General features: G+C 40.2%; 1 long non-coding RNA gene across 1 annotated transcript; it reads left to right on the top strand.

Moving 5' to 3' along the window:
• Positions 1-7,330: 7,330 nt before the first annotated feature.
• On the top strand, positions 7,331-17,433 carry LOC120539768. The gene is made up of 5 exons (XR_005635675.1): positions 7,331-8,240; positions 8,344-8,393; positions 10,496-10,684; positions 13,373-13,472; positions 17,021-17,433. It is a non-coding gene; the product is annotated as an uncharacterized LOC120539768 (long non-coding RNA).
• Positions 17,434-23,649: the final 6,216 nt, after the last annotated feature.

Below are 23,649 nucleotides of genomic sequence, written 5' to 3'. Positions count from 1 at the left end.
AGAACTGCATGGAATGCTATAAACTGCGTTTCGTGTTTCTGCTGTCGATTACTTATTTTTAGCATTGAAGAGGACGTGGGTTTGTGTGCAATTCTGACGCTTGACTTGACCAGGATTCGTGCTGCACCTTCAGACACCTTGTGGTGATAAGGGAGTGAGTGCCAGGTGGGGTGGGGGTTCTGGTTCAAGTCAATTGTCTGCTGAGTTTTTTTGGCATATTCTGTGTAAGCATCGATTAATGAATGTTTTTGAGTATCCGTTTGAAGTGAAAAGACGGAAGAGATAGCGTATTTCGTTCATTTTTGTCTCCTTCGTATTACAGTGGGTGGGACTCTTCTGAATAGGGTTTTAACACAGCTCTGTTTTTGAGATACCGGGTGGTTGCTGGCGAAGTGTAATATCTTGTCTGCGTAGAATTCTTTACAATAAACACTTGTGGTCAGGGTGGCGTCATAATATCTTTCAATGTAGATGTCCAGGAAGCTGATGCTATTTCTTTTTGCATGATGAATTGGATTGCAGGGAATATTGTGTTGATGCAGTTGTAGAATTCATTCAGCTGATCATTTTTTAGTATGACGAATGTGTGGTCTACGTAGCGTATCCAAAATTTTGGGTGTGAACTGCGATAGAGCCACGTTAACAAATCGCTGCATTACCAGTTCCGCTAGAAGTCCTGATAACGGCGATCCCATTTGCATGCCTTCTTTTTGAATGTAGTATTTGCCGTTGAAATGAAAATGAGTTTTTTGGCAAAGTGATATCAGGTGCATTATGTTTTTAGTGGATAGTTAGGTTCTTGTTTCTACGGTGGGATCACTTCCTAGTCTTATTAATAGCGTTTCTGTGGCCAGATGAATCGGAATCATGGTATATAGCAGGGGTGCCCCATGCGTCGATCACGATCGACCGGTAGATCGCAAAGGCAGTGCAGGTAGATCGCGTTGCTTTAAAAAAAAAATAAATATATATATATATATATATATATATATATATATATATATATATATATATATATATATATATATATATATATATATATATATATATATATGTTTCTATGGCATATGCCACTTGATTGACATACAGGGCGGCCAGTCTGAGACCTGTTCTCTTCTAACACACTGGTCATCCCGCACACACAATCAAACGCGCGAGCTCCTGCAAAACTCCGGCTGTGATCTAGTTAGCCTTCCAATTTATATCGACTAAAGAAGGGATTTTTAAAAATTGTTTGGGAAGGGTATGGGCTGGATGTGGAATTGGAAGAGGATTTTTTTTCTCACAATGTCACAATCGAAGTGCGTTTGTCTGATCTGTCCATCTATAATTGCTTTTCCAAAGAAGGAAAATGTGGAAAGGCACTTTCGAACTGTTCATAAAAACTACAAAACGGACGTCCTTCCAAAAAGCGAACCGAGAAAGAGAAAAGAGAGGGAAACTAAAATCGCAGTTAATCGGACAGTCGTAATTTTTCACTCGGCTGAATTCAAAAGCTCCTTGACTGCATTATTCGGCTCTACTTATTTATGCGAGTCAGCCTTTTCCCACATGAAGATTATTAAATCCAAATACTGTAGTGACCATAAATATATTGAATTGTTATTGTGCCATAAAGGTTATTCAGTTATGCAAGGTACGACAACATACATATGTATAAAGTATACTCAGTATATATATATATATATATATATATATATATATATATATATATATATATATATATATATATATATATATATATATATATCCATCCATTGTCTAACCCGCTGAATCCAAACACAGGGTCACGGGGGTCTGCTGGAGCCAATCCCAGCCAACACAGGGCACAAGGCAGGAACCAATCCTGGGCAGGGTGCCAACCCACCGCAGGACACACACAAACACACCAAGCACACACTAGGGCCAATTTAGAATCACCAATCCACCTAACCTGCATGTCTTTAAACTGTGGGAGGAAACCGGAGCGCCCAGAGGAAACCCACGCAGACAGGGGGAGAACATGCAAACTCCACGCAGGGAGGACCCAGGAAGCGAACCCGGGTCTCTTAACTGTGAGGCATGTATATACATCAAGATAATGCTGCTGAGTATGAACTATTTGTCCATTATCTCTCTGGTTCCACCATCTTGGTATCATGTTGAGCTCAATTTAGTTGCTCCCTATCTACTTTCCATTTCACCCCCCTTAAAGTTAAATTTAACTTCTTTAAATTTGTCCCTGTAATTTGTTACACCCTCAGAGTATGGCAACACATTGAAAGACTATTGGGTTCTTCTCCTGTTTGGCACTGTCAAACTCCAATTTTTATTATGATGCATTATGAGAAATGGTGGTCACTATCCAACTTTTCTATCCTGGGCTTATTTGGTTATTAAAACATGCACTTATGTGAGAGCTTGAGATATTTGACTTTCCAGTTATTACCGTCCAGGTTCCCCATTTCTGTTATTATTTTTTACCTTTGACTTTAGTTAAGATCAGTGCTACAGATATGTAGTGTTTTGTTGTTCATCCATCTCCATCTACATCCACTAAATAATTTTCTGCCAAAATGCCGGTTTTTACACTTTATTCTCCTCTAAATAAAGCTGCTCACCATCCTTTCCCATTTACTCTGATCCCATGACCTTCCCTCTACTCCTCCATTACTCTGGAATAGTATTTTTAATAATATCTCCCTGGTTTCCTAAATTTCTTCGCTGGTTATAGTTTACCCCATACCAGATTTCTAATTTGGCACCATTGCTGCTGAGTTAAGTCTTCCAGTGGAAGGCTCTTTCTCATAACCTCTGGAAATCTTTGTTTTATACTGTAATTTAATTATTCAGGATTTATCTGTTCTCTAGATTATTAGGTCATCCATGCTGATTGTTTGGTGGGGGACAGGATGCACCCACCTTGTATCTCTGTCCTTGTCCGTGTCTTGTCCTTTCTCCATTCACAGGGTTGGATGAGATTATGGAGCTCGGGGTTAACACAGGGTTTTTTTCCACATTTTTTATCACTTTAGATTTTTCATAGTGCTGTGAGTTCAAGATTATGAGGAGTTTAAAGGAGTATAATCAATAACATTCCAGTTTCTTTTAAGATATGAAGCACTAATGACGTGTAATGAAACAAGGTACTCAGGGTATTCATCCTGCAGCTGAATTGAGCCACTTTGCTGTAAAACCTGAAGAATCACAGCTTGGACTTGGGTGGTGCAGGCACCCTGCGAAGGCAACTTTTTTTGTTCTTTATTTCACCTTATATAATTTCTCGTATTAGGAATTTGTTAGTTTTTGCATACCCCTTGGGGTCAGAGCACAGGGTCAGCCATTGTACAGCGGCCCTGGAGCAAGTGAAGGTTAACGGCCATGCTCAAGGGCCCAGCAGAGTAGGATCTCTTTTTGCAGTGAAGGGGAGTCGAACCAGCAACCTTCGGGATACTAGCACACATCCTTAGCCTCAGAGCCACCACTCTGCCCGATAACCAACCTTCAGCTAAACAATACATGGCAAGTCCTAACTGGCTTATTACTTTTAAAGGAGAAGACCAAAAAGATTTCAACCTATGATCTTGGTGTAGCCTCCAGACCCTGACCCGATCTGATACAGTTATGTTTGGCATTTTGACCTGGTGTGACTTATCAAAGTGTTGCTTCGTTTTATTCTACTTTTTGGGTGCATAGTTGTGTGTATACACTTAAGTGGGTAGAGATGGTTGAGCACGCAGATGATCCAGTGGAAGCTAAAGTTCATGACCAATCATAAGAGCTATAGGTGAACTGCCTGTAGTTGAGTGCTGAGAACTGCATTGTAGTGAAGAATTGTCTTGAGAAGTGCTGAAAGAAATTTGCATCCATCTGATAAATGCACTCAAATGCCATCCTTTACTTTTATGTAGATGCTCTAAACCTCCCCACAAAATGTTCATTTCCCTGTTAAGTTGTAATGTGTTAGAAAGTAGTGATTATAAAGTTAAGCATTCAAGACCTGGGAGGATAGTGAGAGGAGGTGCAATGGTTATTGTTTTGATTTGGTATGCCATGTGCTAGCAGCTGAAGAGAATACAGCAATTTTTAAAAACAGAAATCTGCCTCCATCCAATTCTTTTTGTTCCTAAAAAGAATTTCATCCACCTTAGAAAAGAAACCATGTTGGACTTATAAACTGGCAAAACCCTTTAAGTTAGCCCCATACTGGTGCAGGAGACGTGAGTCTCCAAGAGAGTCACAGCAGTGGAGTACGTGGCTGTGTTCACCAAAGACTTCGATATGCGCTGTCGCCCTGTTCCTAGACAGTGTAGGAGCAAAGGCATTTTGTGCACATCACTTAAAATTTTCAAATCAAGAGCCAGGAGGTAAGTTTCAAAAGACTCCAGCCAATGGCTACAAGGCACTGGAGGCTTTCCGGGCATGGAAAGAAAGGGAGGAGGTAGTGGTAGTGAAAATTCAGCCATCCTAATCACCAAAATGATGCATACGTGAGCGGACAGGTACAGTTTGCCTCAGAGAGGCATTTACTCTGGAATCCCCATTCCTGCCAAAACCCTCCCTCTAATCCCAAACACTTTGCTTCAAACAGGCACATTGTTTTGTAAAATTTACATACTGCAAACATAACACTGTGTTTGCTTGTGTTTTTTACTACAAAAGCTGTTTACACATGTTACAAGAAATGAGAGGGTGTGTTTTATGTAAAACACCCATTGAATAATTGATCTCAAGGTCTCTGACCATTAGCCAATGGTTTGTTGTAAGATGTGTGTTGCATTATCCTAACATCAATAGAAAAACATCAATAGAAAGCAGCAGAACCTGTTGATGTTTTTTCTAATGAATTTGTTTTGTAAAGGAAGCTACAATTGACAATCCATATTTTTGTAACATTACAGGGATCTAAAAGCTCTGATTTATTCAACAGTTTGTGCTTTACTTATTGGTGGCTTCGAATTTGGCTCTCTGAGTGTGTGAAGTCTGTGAGTGCCCTGCCATTGACTGGCATGGTGGTGGTTCCTGCTTTGCTCCAGCTGTTATAAGTATAGGCACTGGCGAACCTTGGCCCTGAATTGGATTAAGCCAGACATGTCAAACACGCAACATAAATCTGTGCGGCCCGCATGACAGATCCTAGTTAGCACTGAACTTGTACAAAAGGATTACTATCGTTTGTGGTTTAATCGTTCCGCATCTTCGGCGTTATTTATTGACTTTTCTTACTCCTGTCCCTTCTGATAAAAGCGCGTTTTCCCATGGCATTACGGTACCGGAAATGTCTTCTGCTAGTATAGCCACGAGCCTCGACCAAACTTAATGAGCCGCAACGTCACAACTGAAGTATTGGCTGCAGCAGCGACGGCCTCAGGCATGTGCAAACTGTGCACCTGCACAGGGCCACCACGCCAATATACGGTATATTGAATATAAAACAGAAAGAGAAAATAACGACATAGCTGACGGCAATGTGGCCGAAAAACATTGTTTCTTGTTAATTAGTACGCTGTATTTACTAATGTCGCTCGAGTCGGAGCAGTAAGCTATTTATATTTAGTATTATAACGTTCTGCCATAATGAGAATATCATGGGCCGTCACTTGGTTTTCAAGTTGCTGACACGCGCATATAGAAGCGTGTCACGAGCAGTGTCCGCAACGGACATGGCCATCCTCCATGCATAAGATACCATATTGACATTGGTGGGCGAAGGGGCCACCGATTCTTTCTCTGCCCAGCGCCGCCACGAGCCTAGAGCTGCCCCTGCTAGGCTACACTACTGGCTGGGCTGCTAAGACTGGCCACTGGGCAAAACTGACCATCACAAGTAGTAATAGCCCGCATATTTTCACATTTTTTTGCTCTAGTTTTATGTAATTTTGTGCTAGTATTGTAAAGAACAGTGCACACTACAGCTGAAGATCTGAAGTGGACGCAAGAAGTTGGTGAGTTGTTTATTAACATATTTTTGTGATTTTGAGTTTGTAAAATTAGTGTAGGTCAGGTGGCTTTTTGCATATCGGCTTATTTTACAATATTAACTTTGAAGTAAACTTAGTAAAGTACAATTTGATTTTTGGAGAATTTTTTTCCAACTTGAATTACTGAGCAATGAATTCAGTGAGCGTTTTCGTGATTTTAGTTCACACAAAAGGACTTTGCGCTGTTCTTTTACAACGTTGAGAATGCGCCTGAGAATATCCAAATGGAATTGATTGAACTGCAGTCAGATTCTATTCTAAAGGCAAAATACAACGAAGTTGGTGTGCCGAGCTTGTATGCTTACCTGCCACCCTCGTATATGTAGATCCGTAAGCTGGCATCGAGAGTACTGTCTATGTTCGGAAGCACTTACCTTTGTGAGCAATTGTTTTGGTTAATGAAAGCTATACCAAAATCCCACATCGCTCAAGACTTACTGTCGAGCACCTTTCATCCCTCATAAAAGTTGCAGCTGCACAAGATTTCAAGCCTGATATTGACGAAACGGTTACTAACAAGAGATGCCAAGTGTCGGGACAAAAGAAATAGATCTCACACTGTAAGACTCCTAAATAAGCAATGAATATAATATAATAATATAAGGACCTAGCTAAGAGGCTAAGACTCTAATTGTACGCTGTTGTACGGAGAGTGTATGGAAATAAATTGCTTTTCTTTAAACTTTAAGTGTTACATTTTTTAAAGTTTTCAATATTGGAAAGAAAGCTACAGTAACTTTGTATAACAGTATTTGTTACAGTGCGGCCCGCTGACGCACGTATGGCAGTCGAAGCGGCCCACTAATGGTAGTGAGTTTGACATATCTGGATTAAGCGGTTTCGAAGATGGTTATGTTTCTGAAGTAATCACAATAGTGTCATATTGCCTTCACTGCTGACGCAGGGAAGTTGAACACACTGCAGATGCCTGGTCAGAAACAGTGAGACTTGAGAAATCTTTCAGAATAACCAGTTTACTTTCTTTACCACCCTATCCACACTTAATTGGAAATGGCAAAAGGTCTCCCTTTCTCAATTATACGCCTACATGGTTACATTTGTTATGCGTGGGTGTGTTTTATATATATTGCATACGCACACTTAGAAGAAAAATACTCTGAACAAATCAGATTATTGCTCGCTGAATTGTGAAACGGTGCCCTTTTCGCTTCGGAAGATGCAACCACCTGTACCGTTAGGATACGTGGCTCTGCAGTTCTACATTATTGTTATAAGCACGTGCTGCTGCGCGAGCAACGCTGCCTGCCCGACGCATGCGTAAAACCGATCCTGGAGCGCCGTAATGTGTGCGAGGAGACATGCATTCAATACGCATGCGCTTGCAGATCGGGCAGTGACAGGGAGAAATTAGCATCGATTTCAGGGAGAGACTCAGGGATGTTGCGCGCATCATTTTAATGAATTATAAATGTGGGCACCAAATTAACCACCGCAATGCTAATACGTTATCGGGTGCCTATCTGTCAGGATTCACGAAAACAGTCGATTTGTGCAGGTTCCGTATAAAAGAATAAATAGGGTATTAACAAACATCGCGTGAATAGGGTTAATCAAACTGCTCATTTTCAATCTTCGCGTGAGAATTTGGGTTATAATATCGCTGGCTTTGGTCCTTATAGAGTGTCAACAAATCTGATATTAGCAGTTGTGCGCTTGGTTTCAAATATGTCGGTTTGCCTACCCAACTTGGCCCTTTTAAGCAGCACACTCAATGTAGGAGTAACGCAACGAAGTATGTCGCAGAAAGGTAAACCTACTATCGTTGAAATTATTTTGTTCGCTGATTTTTAAATAGTGGATTTGGAGCTTATAGTTTCGCTAACGCCTGATGTGAGGCTCGAACTCAGCATCATTTAAGACAGATACCCTCAGCGCAGTCAGGAGTGGCCACACGTCACTTATCTCATTAGAATCTTGAGGTCGCCTGATCCTTAACAGCAATCGTTGTCGGCTGCGCTCGGATCAGGCGGACTTCGCCTGATCCTTCTTGGATCTCGGAGTTTAGCTAGATGGTGTTAGATAGATCAGAGGTGGAATGGGTGATCAACATACACCTAAACAAAGGAGATGATTTGTGTCGCTTGAAGGACCCTTGAGAGCATGGATAGCTTATATTACTTGATACAAAACGCACAGTTCAAATCATACGGGGTTATTTAATTAATTCCCCGGCTCTACTGTATTTGGTCTGTCATGAAATAATTAAATAAGTCGGCGGGATGACCTTTAAATTCAAATCAGCAATGCCGGGTTTACAGGGTAGGAATAATTTAGTTATCTCATAAATGAACATTACAAAGTTTCATATGATTAGTTTTTGGCATTTTTAAAGGACTGACTCTCATCCTTTTTTCCTTTTTAGGTATGAGATGATAAAATGTCACCCTGCCTGCGACCAGCAGCTGGCTCTTTGTGGGTATCATTCTTACAAATTGATATCTAGCATTGAAAAAATTATGTAGATGATTTAGTAAATGTATCAGTATAATTATGAAGTAATGAAAAGTCAAGCAAAATTACATCTTTTATTGGATGAAAAGTCAAGCAAAATTACATCTTTTATTGGCTAACTAAAAAGATTACAATATGCAAGCTTTTGAGGCAACTCAAGCCCCTTCTTCGGGCAAGATGTAACTTCATACTATTTAATGAAGTAAGAAATTCAGGACAAAACAAACCGTTTGAAAGTATTGTACTGTTATCATTTTTCATTTTATATTCAAAAATGCAGTTTAAAATGTTTTTAAGGAGACTTTTTCAGTGATATATACCACATTTTACTTTCAAAGTGAAATAAATTATTGCTATTTTCAGAATGTTTTAGTAATAAAAAAAACTTTGATTGCCCAATTCTTCACACTCTACTGTACATCAATACTTAAGTGGAATCACTATTGCAGTCAATAATAACATGAATTTTGAATGGTGTTTTTACTTTCCCCATGTGTTTTTGATGGAGTTGTGCTGACTGGCCAGAAAATATGTGGTCTCTGCTGGTGGTGGACTACAGTACATTTTCTTTTGGGTTCATATCTGGACATCATTTGTCTTGGTCACTTAACAACTTCTATTTTCTGTATGCTGAGCTACTCAATTGTTAACTTAACACCCAGCACCATTGTTTTAATGTAAACTGAAATCTTCCCAGCAGTTCCTTTGATTTGGTAGACTAGAACAACTTCTTTCAGTTATCACAGGTCTCACTCTTCCTGTTGCAGTAAACCACCCACAGCACCAATTTGTATTACTTGAAAGATGGCATTGTCAGGGTAATTTGCAAAAGTTCCATTCTGGTTCAACAAGATCAGAATACATTTTTACCTATGTCCTTTCTGAATCAGTATGCTACATGTCAGGTGGTGATTTTCAACAGTGAAATCCTACTTGAGCGTCCCCTATGTTTATTTTGTGAAAGAACTTTAAAGTGTGCCCTAGAGGCTGAGGTATTGGATTTTATACTTCTAGATTCCTGGTTCAGCTGTTGACTCACCATGTTACACTGAGCAAGTCACCAACCCTTCTGAGTTAAAGTTCACATTTGCATTGTATTACAATGAGATTTTTACATTTTCCCAGTAGATCAGAGATTTGGCTCCTGTGTTGTCCTTTAAGCAGTGGATAAAAAGTGCTAAATGTTCTGAGCTATAACCTTTCCCTGTTTTGTTTCCTTAAATTAGTTGATCTGTAAATTCTTTTGGCAGGTCTTATTTTTTATCAGTTTTTGAAATTTGCTTCTAATTCACATCATGCAGGATATAGCTTGATTCTTCACCTCAAATATTTAAAATAGACTAGTTGTTATAAATTGAAAATGAGCTTTATGTGCTTTTGTCAAATAATTTGTTGTACTTGAGCGAGTTTAAGTTTGCACTGTGTATGTAAGGTATGCTTTACAAGTAATATACACTTTCGTAAGTTAAAAGCAATGGTGATATTGTGTATATATAAATATATAATATATATATATATAGTATATATGAAATATGCAAACTCAGATGTGTCATCTTAGAAATATTACAATGTGATGAACGTCTAAACCAGCCAGATAATCAAGATCAGCTAAGCTACTTGCACTGATTGTGTCCTCCTTCACACTTTTACATTTCTACTTTAAGATAATAACCCATGATATTTTTAGGGAAATGTTGAGGATTTAGTTACCTACTTAGTTTAATTATCTTCTTATTGAACTGTGAAAATGGCAGTAAAAATAACAGATAGAAATAGCAAATTTAGATTATTTATAATTGTGATATTGTGAGATCAAATTTTCTTTAATCAAATTCAGGGCCACAGGGAATGCAGCCCCATACCAGCAGCATTAGATGCAGGGCAAGAAATGGCTTTGGACAGGGCACCAGACTATTGTAGTGCCAACTCATACACACACACCCTCAGTGACACATTTGATATTTTCTGGTAAAACTGATCCGCATCTGTTATCTGCATGCAAAGTTTTGTACTTTTAAGTCGAGTTAGGTTTCATTTGCTTATATTTTAATTTTGTTTTACAGTGAGACATCTTCATGGATGGCTTTGATGTGATTAATTTTCTTATTGACATTCCAAAGAAAATCCTTTTTTCCGGTGTCTGTCTGGTGCTTTTAACAATACAGCTGTCAATCCTAGTCTATGATATCACACTTTTTAAAGTGGCAAAGAGCCTGGAAAATGCAACTCAACATTATCTACACCTTGTGATGGTGAGTTTGAAGAGTTTAAATGTAGTTTTAATTTTTTACACATTGAATGCAAAACAGTTTTGTGCAATATGATATGCATTGTATGTTTGAAGTAGACAATTGGAAATAATTATTTTTCTGAAAAAAAAAACTCCTATTCACTCAGTGCTCAGTGTAGTTATGTTCAGTTCAAATTTGCTGTCACTTGTACACAGTACAGTGAAATCATTACTTCCATATCTGTGTATCATTTCCGCACCCGGCAGCACCATGAACAGTCAAGTGTTAATAAGCAAATGTGGAAACCATGAAACTTAAAACAGTTTTCCTTTCCCACAGGTCAATTACAAAAATAATATCCTATTAATATATATCATTTTCCCCCTTCCTTATATCAAGTTTTTTGTATATTTTTAAAATGAATGACTTCTGAACTTTATTCTAAATTCCTTAGCTAACATTTCATCCAAACATACTTTGGATATAGCAGGTTGGATAATGGATAGATGGATAAAATAGAGAAATCACAAAGGGTTGGGGCACCAGCTGGTGATCCCTGTATAAGTGATATTTTAAAAACAACAAAACAGTTGACAAGAACATTGTCACAGATGGGAGTCACAGTGCAGAGTGAGGAAAAGATGGTGGTGGAGCCTTTTAAAAGACAAGTGAGGCAGAAGAGGCAGGCTCAGAGGACCAAGTCCCAGAAGTGACTTCATTCATCCTCCCATCAGCGGTCTTTGCATCTGCAAGAGATGTGAGAGGAGAGGCATTAGACGACAGCTCTAACATTCGACTTGAGGTAGAATTACAAGTAGATGAACCCTGAACCTGTCTCCCAAGCACATGTGTGTGAAAAAACTATACTCAACTGACTGAACATGTCCACAACTGTTTTTTCTAAGGTATTCCTATATATCACCCCTCACCATGAAACCAAAGTCATTACCACAAAGTTTCTAGAAGAACAATTAGCTTAAATCAAAATTTCAAAAGAGATATGGAAAAATGTTGCTGCAACTTACTATGGAAAGGGTTACAAAGCCATTTCTAAGACTCTATGAGTCCTTCATAATGAGAGCCATTATCGCCAAACAGAGAACATTAGAAAAAGTGCAAAAATGATGCCAAGGGCACTGTGACAACTCATTCAAGAAGTCACAAAGGATCCCAAAAGAAGATCCAAAGAACTACAGACCTCTAGCTTCAGTAAATTTAGTATTCATGACTCAGTGATAACTGACTGAGTAAAAATGGGCTTGATCAGAGAGTAGCAAAACGAAACCCTCTGCCTTCTAAGAGTAACATCAGTGCTCATATGACATTTGCAAAGAATCACCTGGATGATCCCCAAGTCTGTTGGAATAATGTTCTATGCAACGTTCCACTGTGTCTGACATAATGCTGCCTCTGGACGCGGAATACTTCTTATTATTGAAGAAACTATGAATTTTGCACATCACCAGAATGTTCTTATGGAGAATGTCCAGTCAGTATGTGACCCAGCCCTGAATTGTATTTGGGTTATGCAGCAGGAGAATGACCCAAAACACACAAGCAAGTCATGAAATGAATGGCTCAGTTTTGGAGTGGCCTAGTTAAACACCTGACTTAAACCTAGTAGAGATGATGTGGCAGAACCTGAAATGAGCAGTTCACATTTGCAACCCTAAGAATGTGTCTGAAACAAAGCAGAGTGGGCTAAAATTATTTACTTGTGAAAGGTACTGGAACCAATTATTAAACTGCTGGGGTGGTTTCTTTTACACATGGGTAATAAAGGTGTTCCTTGAATAAAGAAATACCATAAAAACTGTATGTGTTCACTCATATTTCTTTTTACTAACATTGCATTTTTAGCTGAATGTCTGAGGCCATTCATTTTTGTAAAATATTCAAAAACAGAAGATATTAGGGAGGGGGAAAATATTTTTTCTATACTGCCTCCCTTAATATACAACACAATGTGTTGTGCCCTGGGAATTTGATGGTGTGTTCTAGGATCCAGTAGAACCAATGAACTAAGTGCCATCTTAAACATACATAAGTGGCTGATTGGCTGCTGCCTACAGATGTTGATCCACAAGGTAGTTATGAAACATCTCCATTCACTTGAAAACAAACATCTAAAACCTCACTGAATCAAGCTGTTTTACTGAAAAAGATGTATAAATCCAGTTGGACTAGGAAATAAACTATTACCTTTTTTATAATTTATTATCCAGTACATTTATTTACTTTTAAATTGAGCAGCACACAAGCATATTCTATTAAAATGTATTGCAGATTTGCATATTTGGGCTTACCTAAGGAAATCCATATTTTTATTACATAGACAAATGAGCAAAATCATTTGTAATAATTACTGTCAGGCTACCCAAACTCTAAGGAACTCTAGATACTTATATTGATTTGCTCTGTACTCTGTTCATTTTGATAAATACTTCATTGATTATAGTGGCAAATGCTCTGTTACAATTTTCAGGTTATTTTTGTAAAGTACTCTTCACTGGCCACAGGCTCACACAAATGTACAGTTCTAATATGATTATAGCAATGTCCTAAAAGATATGTTCTTGCAGACATACACATCTAGTTAAATATCTACTGCATCTTCCTTAATCAGTGTATTTAATAATACTTATTAATGGACACTCATAGAAAAAGATTAGAAAAAGTTATAATTAAAAATTTTCTTCTCCCTTGCAGGTATCACATGTTGTAAGCATTTTTCTTTCAATGTTGGCCACCTTATATGCTTTTCAGTCAGATGACAGGAAATTTAGGGTCATTGCCCTCACACTGCACTGTAAGTATTCAGTTCTTGGATTCAATGCTAGAAAAGTGAGGAAGTAACTGGGATTTTGATACTTAGCTTTGTCAATTTCAAAATTATTTATGTATTGCTTTAGAAATGTTGTTTTAACATTTTCATTTAAACTGAAATTATTTATACTGTATTTATTATTAAATACATTACATTCTATAGCTACTCATCATTTCATAAATAGTAATTCTCTCTGAAAGTCTGTGTAGTTGTCTTCAAATGTCATCTGCACATTCAATTTTATGGTACATGGATCCAATTTCAGAAAGAGATTGCGCAAACCTTTTCTACATAGGGTGTCATGATGGCAGAAGATTCTACTCTCTAAAAGAAACATAAATGCACAAATGAAGCTTGCTAGATGTCATCTGGGTGCAGAGAGAACAACCTTATGAAAAATGTGTTCTGGATCAAAGAGTATAAGGAGTTAGTTGACCACGATACCTGATGTAATGCTGAGTCTTTTCTTGGGGTCAGTATCCGGAGTACAAGGAGCAATTTTGCAGGTAGTGCTGGTCCTAGCCTTTCTGGAGTCCTAAGTAAATTCTGCCCTATGGACCGCACAATGACACTCTCAGGCCTCACTCCAGATCCCAGTGCTGATGCAGACTGCCACTCCTGTTCTCCATCCCACTTCAATTAGGGCAGTTAGTTGCATCTTTCCTGGTTGAAAATAAGTACCCAAATAAAGGATAGGAACCAATAAGGCAATTTTATTAATACTGATTAATACGTTTGAGCATAAAAATGCAAATAATAAAGTATCCGTTTACAATTTGAGAATCTGGATAGTTAGAAGAAAAAACTCAGCCTGTATTGGAAAAAGCAGACTGAAGTTCATATTTAATAGCCGGTGACCCTCATTTTCCCTTTTGAGAAAGTATAGAAAGTGCACCTATAAAATTACATTAAACAGTCATTTAACAAATGTATGAGTGAGAGTGCATACGTATACTAAATAGAACCTACTTAAATCCAAATTCGAGCTATTGAGCTGTCGTCTGCCTGCCTGAATAAGTCACCCTCGCTTCGCTCTTACATTTTTACCGTTTATTTAATCATGGCTAGTCGCAGAAAAATTATAACATCGAAGGAGGATTACACTGAGTATGGCTTCACCAAAACAATTATTGATGGTGAATAAAGTATCTATTATTCATAAAGCTTCAATTGGTGATCTGTTTTTCTGCATTAACCTCATATTTTTTCATACTTCTTCCCAAACCAAGGGGGTGCGAGGGTAAAATGAATCAGGAAGCGCTGATATACATATATATATTGAATATATTGAAATAGTTTTACTATCAAATAATGCAAACAGTATGCGGCACGTGCTTCGCCCTAATTCTGGGCTCATCAGGCAGTACACACTCACTACACCCACTCTCGGGAATCGAACCTCAGACGTCAGCGCTAAAGGCAAAACCTCTCATGTTGCGCCAGGGTGTGTGGTTCGTTTATTTGACAGTATGTAGATCGGGGTGTGTATATATATATTTATATATATATATATATATATATATATATATATATATATATATATATATATATATATATATATATATATAAAATTACTTTTGAGAATGCAATGTATAGTTTTGTTCAGGAGGAAAGCAATGTTGCCTCAAATCAATGGCATCCTTTTGTAGGGTGTGTCGCTGAGACTTATTAATTATTATGTCATCGCGAAGCAGAGCCTTACTGGAAATTTGAGGCATTTCATGGGAGATCAGAGGGTATAACGATGATGGCAGGAATACATTCAGAGTGTGGCGCTCTGCTGTTTTTTAGTGTAGCTGCCTTCACACAGCCTCTCCGCTGCTTTATAAACAAAGGCCATATAAAGCCATCACCTTGTCAATTGTGTAATGCGTTTTTTGAATGGGTTTGATGCATGGAAGTGATCACTCGTACCACGTTCAGTAAGTTCACGTGAGCTGCTCTCTTGTGTGATGTTGCGATGTCCACAGCTTAATTTAATGTTAGCTAAGACCCGGCACTTAAAAGTTTCTGGCTGCACTCCGGTTGTAATATGACGAAGCTGCGTGAGCTCACTTTTGAGAATGCAAGTATAGTTGTCCAGTAGAAAAGCAATTTTGCCTGAAATCAATGGCATCGTTTTGTAGGGTCTGTCCCTGAGACTTATTACTTGTCATCGCGCAGTAGAGCCTTACTGGAAATTGGAGGCATCTGAATTGAAATGGGGGTGCGAGGGTAAAATGAATCGGGAAGCGCTGATCAATGTAATCGGTGTTCCAGGAAATCATGCATTGACAGAAGTTCCCCTTTGTTTGGAATGCAAAGTGTGATTAAATGCATTATTTTTTAACGTGTTATGGAGCATATGCATCGAAGATTCTCAGCTGTGCTTGTGCTAAGAAAAGGAAACATTTTAAAAATAACGTAACACGATTGTCAATGTAACCTTTTGTAAGTAGTGCCTGGAGGATTCAGTGTGGAGAAACTCTAGAGACAGAGTGTGTATTAACTTGTGGATTTTTCTATGAGTATTTTGTGGCAGCGTGACGAAGTTGGTTCCTCAAGACGGCGTTAGCTGCAGAGCTCAGCTCACAGCGAAATGAGGTGAATGGGAGGGGAGATGATGACATGACTCCCCCACCCGCCTTAACTGTTAATCCCCCACAAACACAGTCTCTCGGAATTTGCATAAGCACAGCCCTTGACCTGCAATTTTAACTTAGTTACAAAGTGATCAAAACTCTCGTTTATATCCTGTGTCCTCTCATTAAACTTGTATCCCGCATTACCCGTGGGCATGAGAAACGCCAGCGGCAGCCTGTCAATGAACTTAATTTAAACTTTAGGTTTACACCGTGCTTTGTTTCCGAAGTAGCAGCATTCATGAATATGGTTGTATATGTCACTCGCTCGGTTCTTATTGTTTCGCTGCCTTCTCAATTATATAATGCATGTTTTCTTCAGCGCTTTTTGGAGCTCTTCCTGGTTTTCTACGTACTGCGTTGACAGTCAGTTCACGTGATTACTTGGGAGGCGTGATGATGACACACGAAACTCCGCCCCCCACGGCTTTCGAGCTCAACTGCATTACAGTAAATGGAGAAAAATAGCTTCCAGTTATGACCATTACGCATAGAATTTCGATATAAAACCTGCCCAACTTTTGTAAGGAAGCTGTAAGGAATGAGCCTGCCAAATTTCAGCCTTCCACCCACACGGGAAGTTGGAAAATTAGTGATGAGTCAGTGAGTGAGTGAGTGAATCAGTCAGTCAGTGAGGGCTTTGCCTTTTATTAGTATAGATTATATTGTGCTGTTTATAACTGAACTTTGAATTTTTCATTTAGGAGGTTTAAAATTGATTTTTAATTGAAAAAAGTAAAGAAATAAATAAAAGAATGAACAAATGCAACAAATACAAGTAACTAATTATAAAAAGTGCACATTTTGCTTTTTCTTTGTTTTGTGTTTTTGAAGCCTGCATTTGCTTACTTTTTGGTATCACAGTTGTCTCTGACATGTCTGCTTTCTATGCTGTCTTCTTGTATGCAGGTCTGAACTTCATTGTATGGATTGGAAGACTCTGGTTTGAAGCTAATGTCATACACCTCAAGCCTCGGATGTATTCATTCACTTAATGGTTTACTTGCTGAAAACAAAGAGTTGTCCATCAGTAGCAGTCAGATCAGTCCTGGTGAAGGGAGGCATTGTACTTCTAATATTAGCAGATCAAGTGTTCTGTACAAGCTTGGCGTTTGTAATCATTCTCATCAAAGCAGCAGATCTTGAAAACAGGCAGTTCCAGATTAACCAGAATTAAGCAACCACCTCCTCTTGGCAGAAGTAATTTATCAACCCCAAATAATAAAATATTTTAATGTTGTTTTATTTATATATGCATATACATAATTTATTAATTTTATATGTAAATAAAAATCCTAAGGCCCCTGTGGGGTATGTAAACATTAGGAGTGTTTTGCTTTACATAACTTTTTTTCTTCTTAAATCAGATGACATGGGTATATTGGTGCAACATAACAGAGATGAGCAAAAGTGAAGTATAGAAAAAAGAAATACAAAAAGTCTGAAGTGTCAAGAGGTTATACAATATTTAATAATGTCTTTAATGTGAAGTGGTGGATCCATTAACCTTGTAATTTAAAAATAATTCCTATTGCTACACTCTTAGCATATTAGTAAACCCACTTATCCTGTTATTTTAGTGTGTTGCTTATCCTTTATAAGAGCCACCATCCTTCCTCATTCATTGATCAAGATCCCGGTCTTCACTTCAAAAGCTCATTTTAGCTTTAATGCAATTCCCTCCTTCCAGGAGTATTACTTTAGCAACATTTTAGCAAAAAAAAATGCATGTATTTTGGATGTTGTGAGCATAAGACTAGATAACTGAAATGTGGATTATGCGACACAAGTAATTTGAGATTTTTTTAATGGATGGATTAATATGAATTAAAATGGTTGCTGCTGTTCTTTGTCCGCTCCCATTGGCCCCAATATCAGAAACTTTATTTCCAAAAACTTTTGTTATTTCCATGTCATTAAGTTTTTTTCTCAGCCACCACTACAAAGAACATGGTGTAAATAACAGATAAAAAAATATAATTTAAAATTTTATAATTTTTGGGTAATCCACTTTAGAGTTTTAAGTGGCCGGTGCCTTAAGCTTCAGTTACTTTGTGCTGCTGAGTTCCTGAAATAACACCAGTTTTAACTTTTTTTTTTCTCACATTGTCAAGTCTTTTGTTCAGTTTCTTTTGTTCTGTCCTTGAAAACCCACCGGTTTAAACTTCACAATCCGGAGGAATCAAAGGCTGATGTACAAACTTTTTTAACACGTTGTCCCCAGATATGTATTCTCATTTGAGAATTATGTCTGGCCCTGTGAGAGATGAGAGTCAACCGATCAAGTCCAATCACACTTTAAAATTAAAGCACATGTACTGTATGTTTCCTGCTATTAAGATTATTGAGTTTCTTTTCTCATGTAACTGAAGACCTTAGCCATCCTGCACAATTGCTCTTCTCTTCTGTTCTGGAAAATGGTACTGGACCATTAGCATTTGCACCAACAATTGCTCTTGAATGAAAAATGTATGATTGCTTTTTGTATGATGTTGTCTTTCGGCTTCATTGTGCTGTGACCTCAGACATAACTGGCAGTTTGTAGCCGAGTGTAAAGCAGTCGGTGGTCATGATTCCCTTCCAGAAAATTGTGGAGTGCTATCTCCAGATTGGGGATGAGGGGCTGCTTCAAGCAGAGGAGTTTTAAGTATCCCAGTATCCCAGTTTTAAGTATCTTATTCATGAGTGTGGAATGAAAGGAGCAGGAGATCGACAGGCATATCAGAGCAGCATCTACAGTTATGTAGACATTATACTTGTCAGTCGTGGTGAAAAGGATGCTGAACAAAAAAGGAAAAGCCCTAGATTTACCAATCGATCTACTTTACTACCCTCAAGCAATGGTCATGCGCTTTGGACAGTGACCAAAAGAACTACATTGTGGATTCAAGTAGCAGAAATGAGTTTCCTTTGTAGGGTGTCTTGGCTCAGCCTTGGAGATATGGGTGAGAAGCATAGACATTCCGGAAGAGCTCACAGTAGATCCACTGCTCCTCTGCATTGAAAGAAGTCAATTGAGGTGGTTCGACCATCAGATAAGAATGCTTCTTAGACACCTCCCTGGGGTTGTGTTTTGGGAATGTCCCAGTGTGAAGAGACCTCGGGGCAGACTCAAGACACACTGGACAGTTTATATCTCTCCACTGACCTGGGAATGTCTTGGTATCCCCTCCCTAAGAGTTGGAGGAAGCAACAGGAAAAAGGGATGTCTGGGCATCTTTGCTTAGGCTGCTGCCCCTGTGACCTGGCTCAAGGTACATGACAGAAAATGGATAAACGATGGACATATGGATAGATGGAAGTTCCATCCATCCATCCATCCTCTTCCGCTTACCCGGGGTCAGGTCGCGGGGGCGAGAGGCCCAGACTTCCCTCTCCCCGGCCACTTCTTCCAGCTCTTCCGGGAGAATACCAAGGCGTTCCCAGGCCAGCCGGGAGACATAGTCCCTCCAGCTTGTCCTGGGTCTTCCCCGGGGCCTCCTCCCAGTTGGACGTGCCCGGAACACCTCACCAGGGAGGCGTCCAGGAGGCATCTTGATCAGATGCCCAAGCCACCTCATCTGACTCCTCTCAATGTGGAGAAGTAGCGACTCTACTCTGAGCTCCTCCTGATTGACTGAGCTTCTCACCCTATCTTTAAGGGAAAGCCCAGACACCCTGCGGAGGAAACTCATTTCAGCCGCTTGTATTCGATCTGTTCTTTCGGTCACTACCAATAGCTCATGACCATAGGTGAGGGTAGGAGCGTAGATCGACTGGTAAATTGAGAGCTTTGCCTTACGGCTCAGCTCCTTTTTCACCACGACAGACCGATGCAGAGCCCGCATCACTGCGGATGCCGCACTGATCCGCATGTCAACCTTATGATCCATTCTTCCCTCACTCGTGAACAAGATCCCGAGATACTTGAACTCCTCCACTTGGGGCAGGATCTCTCCCCAACCCTGAGAGGGCAGTCCACCCTTTTCTGACTGAGGACCATGGTCTCGGATTTGGAGGTGCTGATTCTCATCCCAGCCGCTTCACACTCAGCTGCGAACCGATCCAGAGAGAGCTGAAGATCACGGCCTGATGAAGCAAACAGGACAACATCATCTGCAAAAGCAGTGACCCAATCCTGAGTCCACCAAACCGACCCCTTCAACACCCTGGCTGCGCCTAGAAATTCTGTCCATAAAAGTTATGAACAGAATCGGTGACAAAGGGCAGCCCTGGCGAGTCCAACTCTCACTGGAAACGGGCTCGACTTACTGCGGCAATGCGGACCAAGCTCTGACACGGTTGTACAGGACCGAACAGCTCTTATCAGGGGTCCGGTACCCCATACTCCCGAGCACCCCCACAGGATTCCCGAGGGACACGGTTGAACGCCTTTTCCAAGTCCACAAAACACATGTAGACTGGTTGGGCAAACTCCCATGCACCCTCCAGGACTCTGCTAAGGGTGAAGAGCTGGTCCACTGTTCACGACCAGGGCGAAAACCACACTGTTCCTCCTGAATCCGAGGTTCGACTATCCGACGGACCCTCCTCTCCAGAACCCCGAATAGACTTTTCCAGGGAGGCTGAGGAGTGTGATCCCTCTATAGTTGGAACACACCCTCCGGTCCCCTTTTAAAGAGGGGACCACCACCCGTCTGCCAATCCAGAGGCACTGTCCCGATGTCCATGCGATGTTGCAGAGGCGTGTCAACCAAGACAGTCCTACAACATCCAGAGCCTTAAGGAACTCGGTATCTCATCCACCCGGGGCCCTGCCACCAAGGAGTTTTTGACCACCTCGGTGACTTCAGTCCCAGAGATGGGAGAGCCCACCTCAGAGTCCCCAGGCTCTGCTTCCTCGTGGAAGGCATGTTAGTGGGATTGAGGAGGTCTTGAAGTACTCCCCACCGACCCACAGCGTCCCAGTGAGGTCAGCAGCGCACCATCCCCACCATATGGTGTTGACACTGCACTGCTTCCCCTCCTGAGGCCGGACGGTGGACCAGAATCTCCTCAAGCCATCCAAAGTCGTTCTCCATGGCCTCTCCCAACTCCTCCCATGCCCGAGTTTTTGCCTCAGCAACCACCGAAGCCGCATTCCGCTTGGCCTGCGGTACCTATCAGCTGCCTCCAGAGACCCACAGGACAAAAAGGCCCTATAGGACTCCTTCTTCAGCTTGACGGCATCCTCACGCGGTGTCCACCAGCGGGTTGGGGATTGCCGCCACACAGGCACCGACCACCTTGCGGCCACAGCTCCGGTCAGCCCCTCAACAATAGAGGCACGGAACATGGCCCATTGGACTCAATGTCCCCACCTCCCTCGGGGTGTGGTTGAAGTTCTGCCGAAGGTGGGAGTTGAAGCTACTTCTGACAGGGGACTCTGCCAGCCATTCCCAGCAGACCCTCACAACATGTTTGGGCCTACCAGGCCTGACCGGCATCTTCTCCCTCCATCGAAGCCAACTTACCACCAGGTGGTGATCAGTTGACAGCTCCGCCCCTCTCTTCACTCAAGTGTCCAAGACATGTGGTCACAAGTCCGATGACATGACCACAAAGTCGATCATCGAACTGAGGCCTAGGCTGTCCTGGTGCCAAGTGCACATATGAACACCCCTATGCTTCAACATGGTGTTTGTTATGGACAATCCGTGACGAGCACAGAAGTCCAATAACAAAACACCGCTCGGGTTCAGATCGGGGGGCATTCCTCCCAATCACACCCAGGTCTCACTGTCATTGCCCACGTGAGCATTGAAGTCTCTTAGCAGAACGAAGGAATCCCCAGAAGGTATGCCCTCTAGCACCCCCTCCAGAGACTCCAAAAAGGGTGGATGCTCCAAACTTCTGTTAGATGGAAATTTCTTCTGCATATACAGCTATACTGATGGAAAAAGAAAACATTTTCTGGGAATGAGAAACAGTACATAAATTGCTTTTCACAAAAAGTTGTCAATTATATTATTTATTGTATCTGTAATCATGCCATTCATTATATGTGCCAGGTGATAGTGGCTACCTGTTCAGATGCTGTCACCTTATGCCTTTAATGATGTGCATGATTTTGTGTGCTCAGTTGTGAAGTGCAGACAGGGTCTTGACACGTTGGGATGGAGGCTGCTCCACTAGCCAATGAATGTCTGCAGCATCGGGATTGTGTATGTATAAGGTTGATTATCATCGAGGTGTAAACACATTTACAAGATGATTGTGATTTATAAAGATAAATTGTGTACAAATGTGCATACACTAGGTTTTATAAATCTGCTATCCTTGAAAAAGTTTTATAAATGAGGTCCCTGGTTTGGGATATTGACTAGAAAACATTTTGAATCGCAATTATCCATGCTAGAAGCCTCTTTGCTAGTTAAGTGGGGGTGGATTTGTATACGTTGTGATTTGTGCTTCGGGTTAAACTAGACTTTCTGGTATTTAACCTCTGCTGATATTTTCAAGTACCCTTTTGCTGTCATATTTTAACCTCACACTCTGCCCCCTGTTTGCTTCCCTAACCAACCCCTGTGTGGTCACTACGCACTAGTCATTTCCCTGGATCTTCTGCTTGTGACGAATCGTGCTGTGCTTTTGGATAAACACGAATATCAACTCTGTCTTTGATATCTCTGTCTTTCAAAACTATTATCGTTGACAATTCGTCACATGATGGTTTATTATATATGTGAGTGTGATTTTTCAGATTCATATAGAAATCCAACTTCTTTGTCCATGTTTTTCAGATAAATTTCATGCAAAGTGCGATACTTTTGGACGTATGGATTTGTATCCATTACTGGCTCTAGAATTTCTAATACGTCGATAATTTAACTCTTTTGATTCTATGTTGCACCACTTCTCTGTGATCATAAATATAAACCTGACAGAAGTGTGGTTCCTTTGAAATTAAGCTTGTAGTAGCTTTAATTGGTGCAGAACCACAGATTTTATTAGCGTATGGTCCTGAATCATTTACGTTTTGAGCATTGGAATGATGCAAACGCAAACAGGTTATTCTAGATTCGGATACTTTGCCTGTAGTGTTTGTGGATTTCACTTTCACCAAATAACAAACCTTACATTTCTCGCCTATACGCCTTTTCATTGGGAAGAAACACTACTTTTCTCTAATGGCAACTCGAATTAGACGAACTACAAGACTCCGATTTAAACTTTAAAGCCAAACAATACATATTTATCTCATATAACCTATATATTTCATCTCTTTTCACTGTTCCATCATTTTACCGAGTAATAATTTCCGTTTGTTTGCACTAATGTGATCTTTACTATCAGTTTTTTGAGACTTTTGAATTTTAGTACTTTCATAATCTCTAACCTGCTTTGCATGTGCATCGCGCCAACATTTTTGGACTTCTTTACGACATTCTACTTTGTTTTCTACTCTTTGCCTTTAATTTCCGCCCCTGCTTGGACCTATTAGGTTTTTAATTCCAGTTGGTCCAGGCTGATTATAACTTCCCTTATTTTCCAAATTTGTACTTTGATTATTATTGCTCTTTTTTGAATTCTTTTCTCTCCAATGCTTTTTGGTCTGT

The sequence above is a fragment of the Polypterus senegalus genome, chromosome 11, assembly GCF_016835505.1.
Source record: "Polypterus senegalus isolate Bchr_013 chromosome 11, ASM1683550v1, whole genome shotgun sequence".
Lineage (NCBI taxonomy): Eukaryota > Metazoa > Chordata > Cladistia > Polypteriformes > Polypteridae > Polypterus > Polypterus senegalus.
The sequence above is the reverse complement of the archived record's forward strand: the minus strand, read 5'-3'. Positions and strand labels throughout refer to the sequence as shown.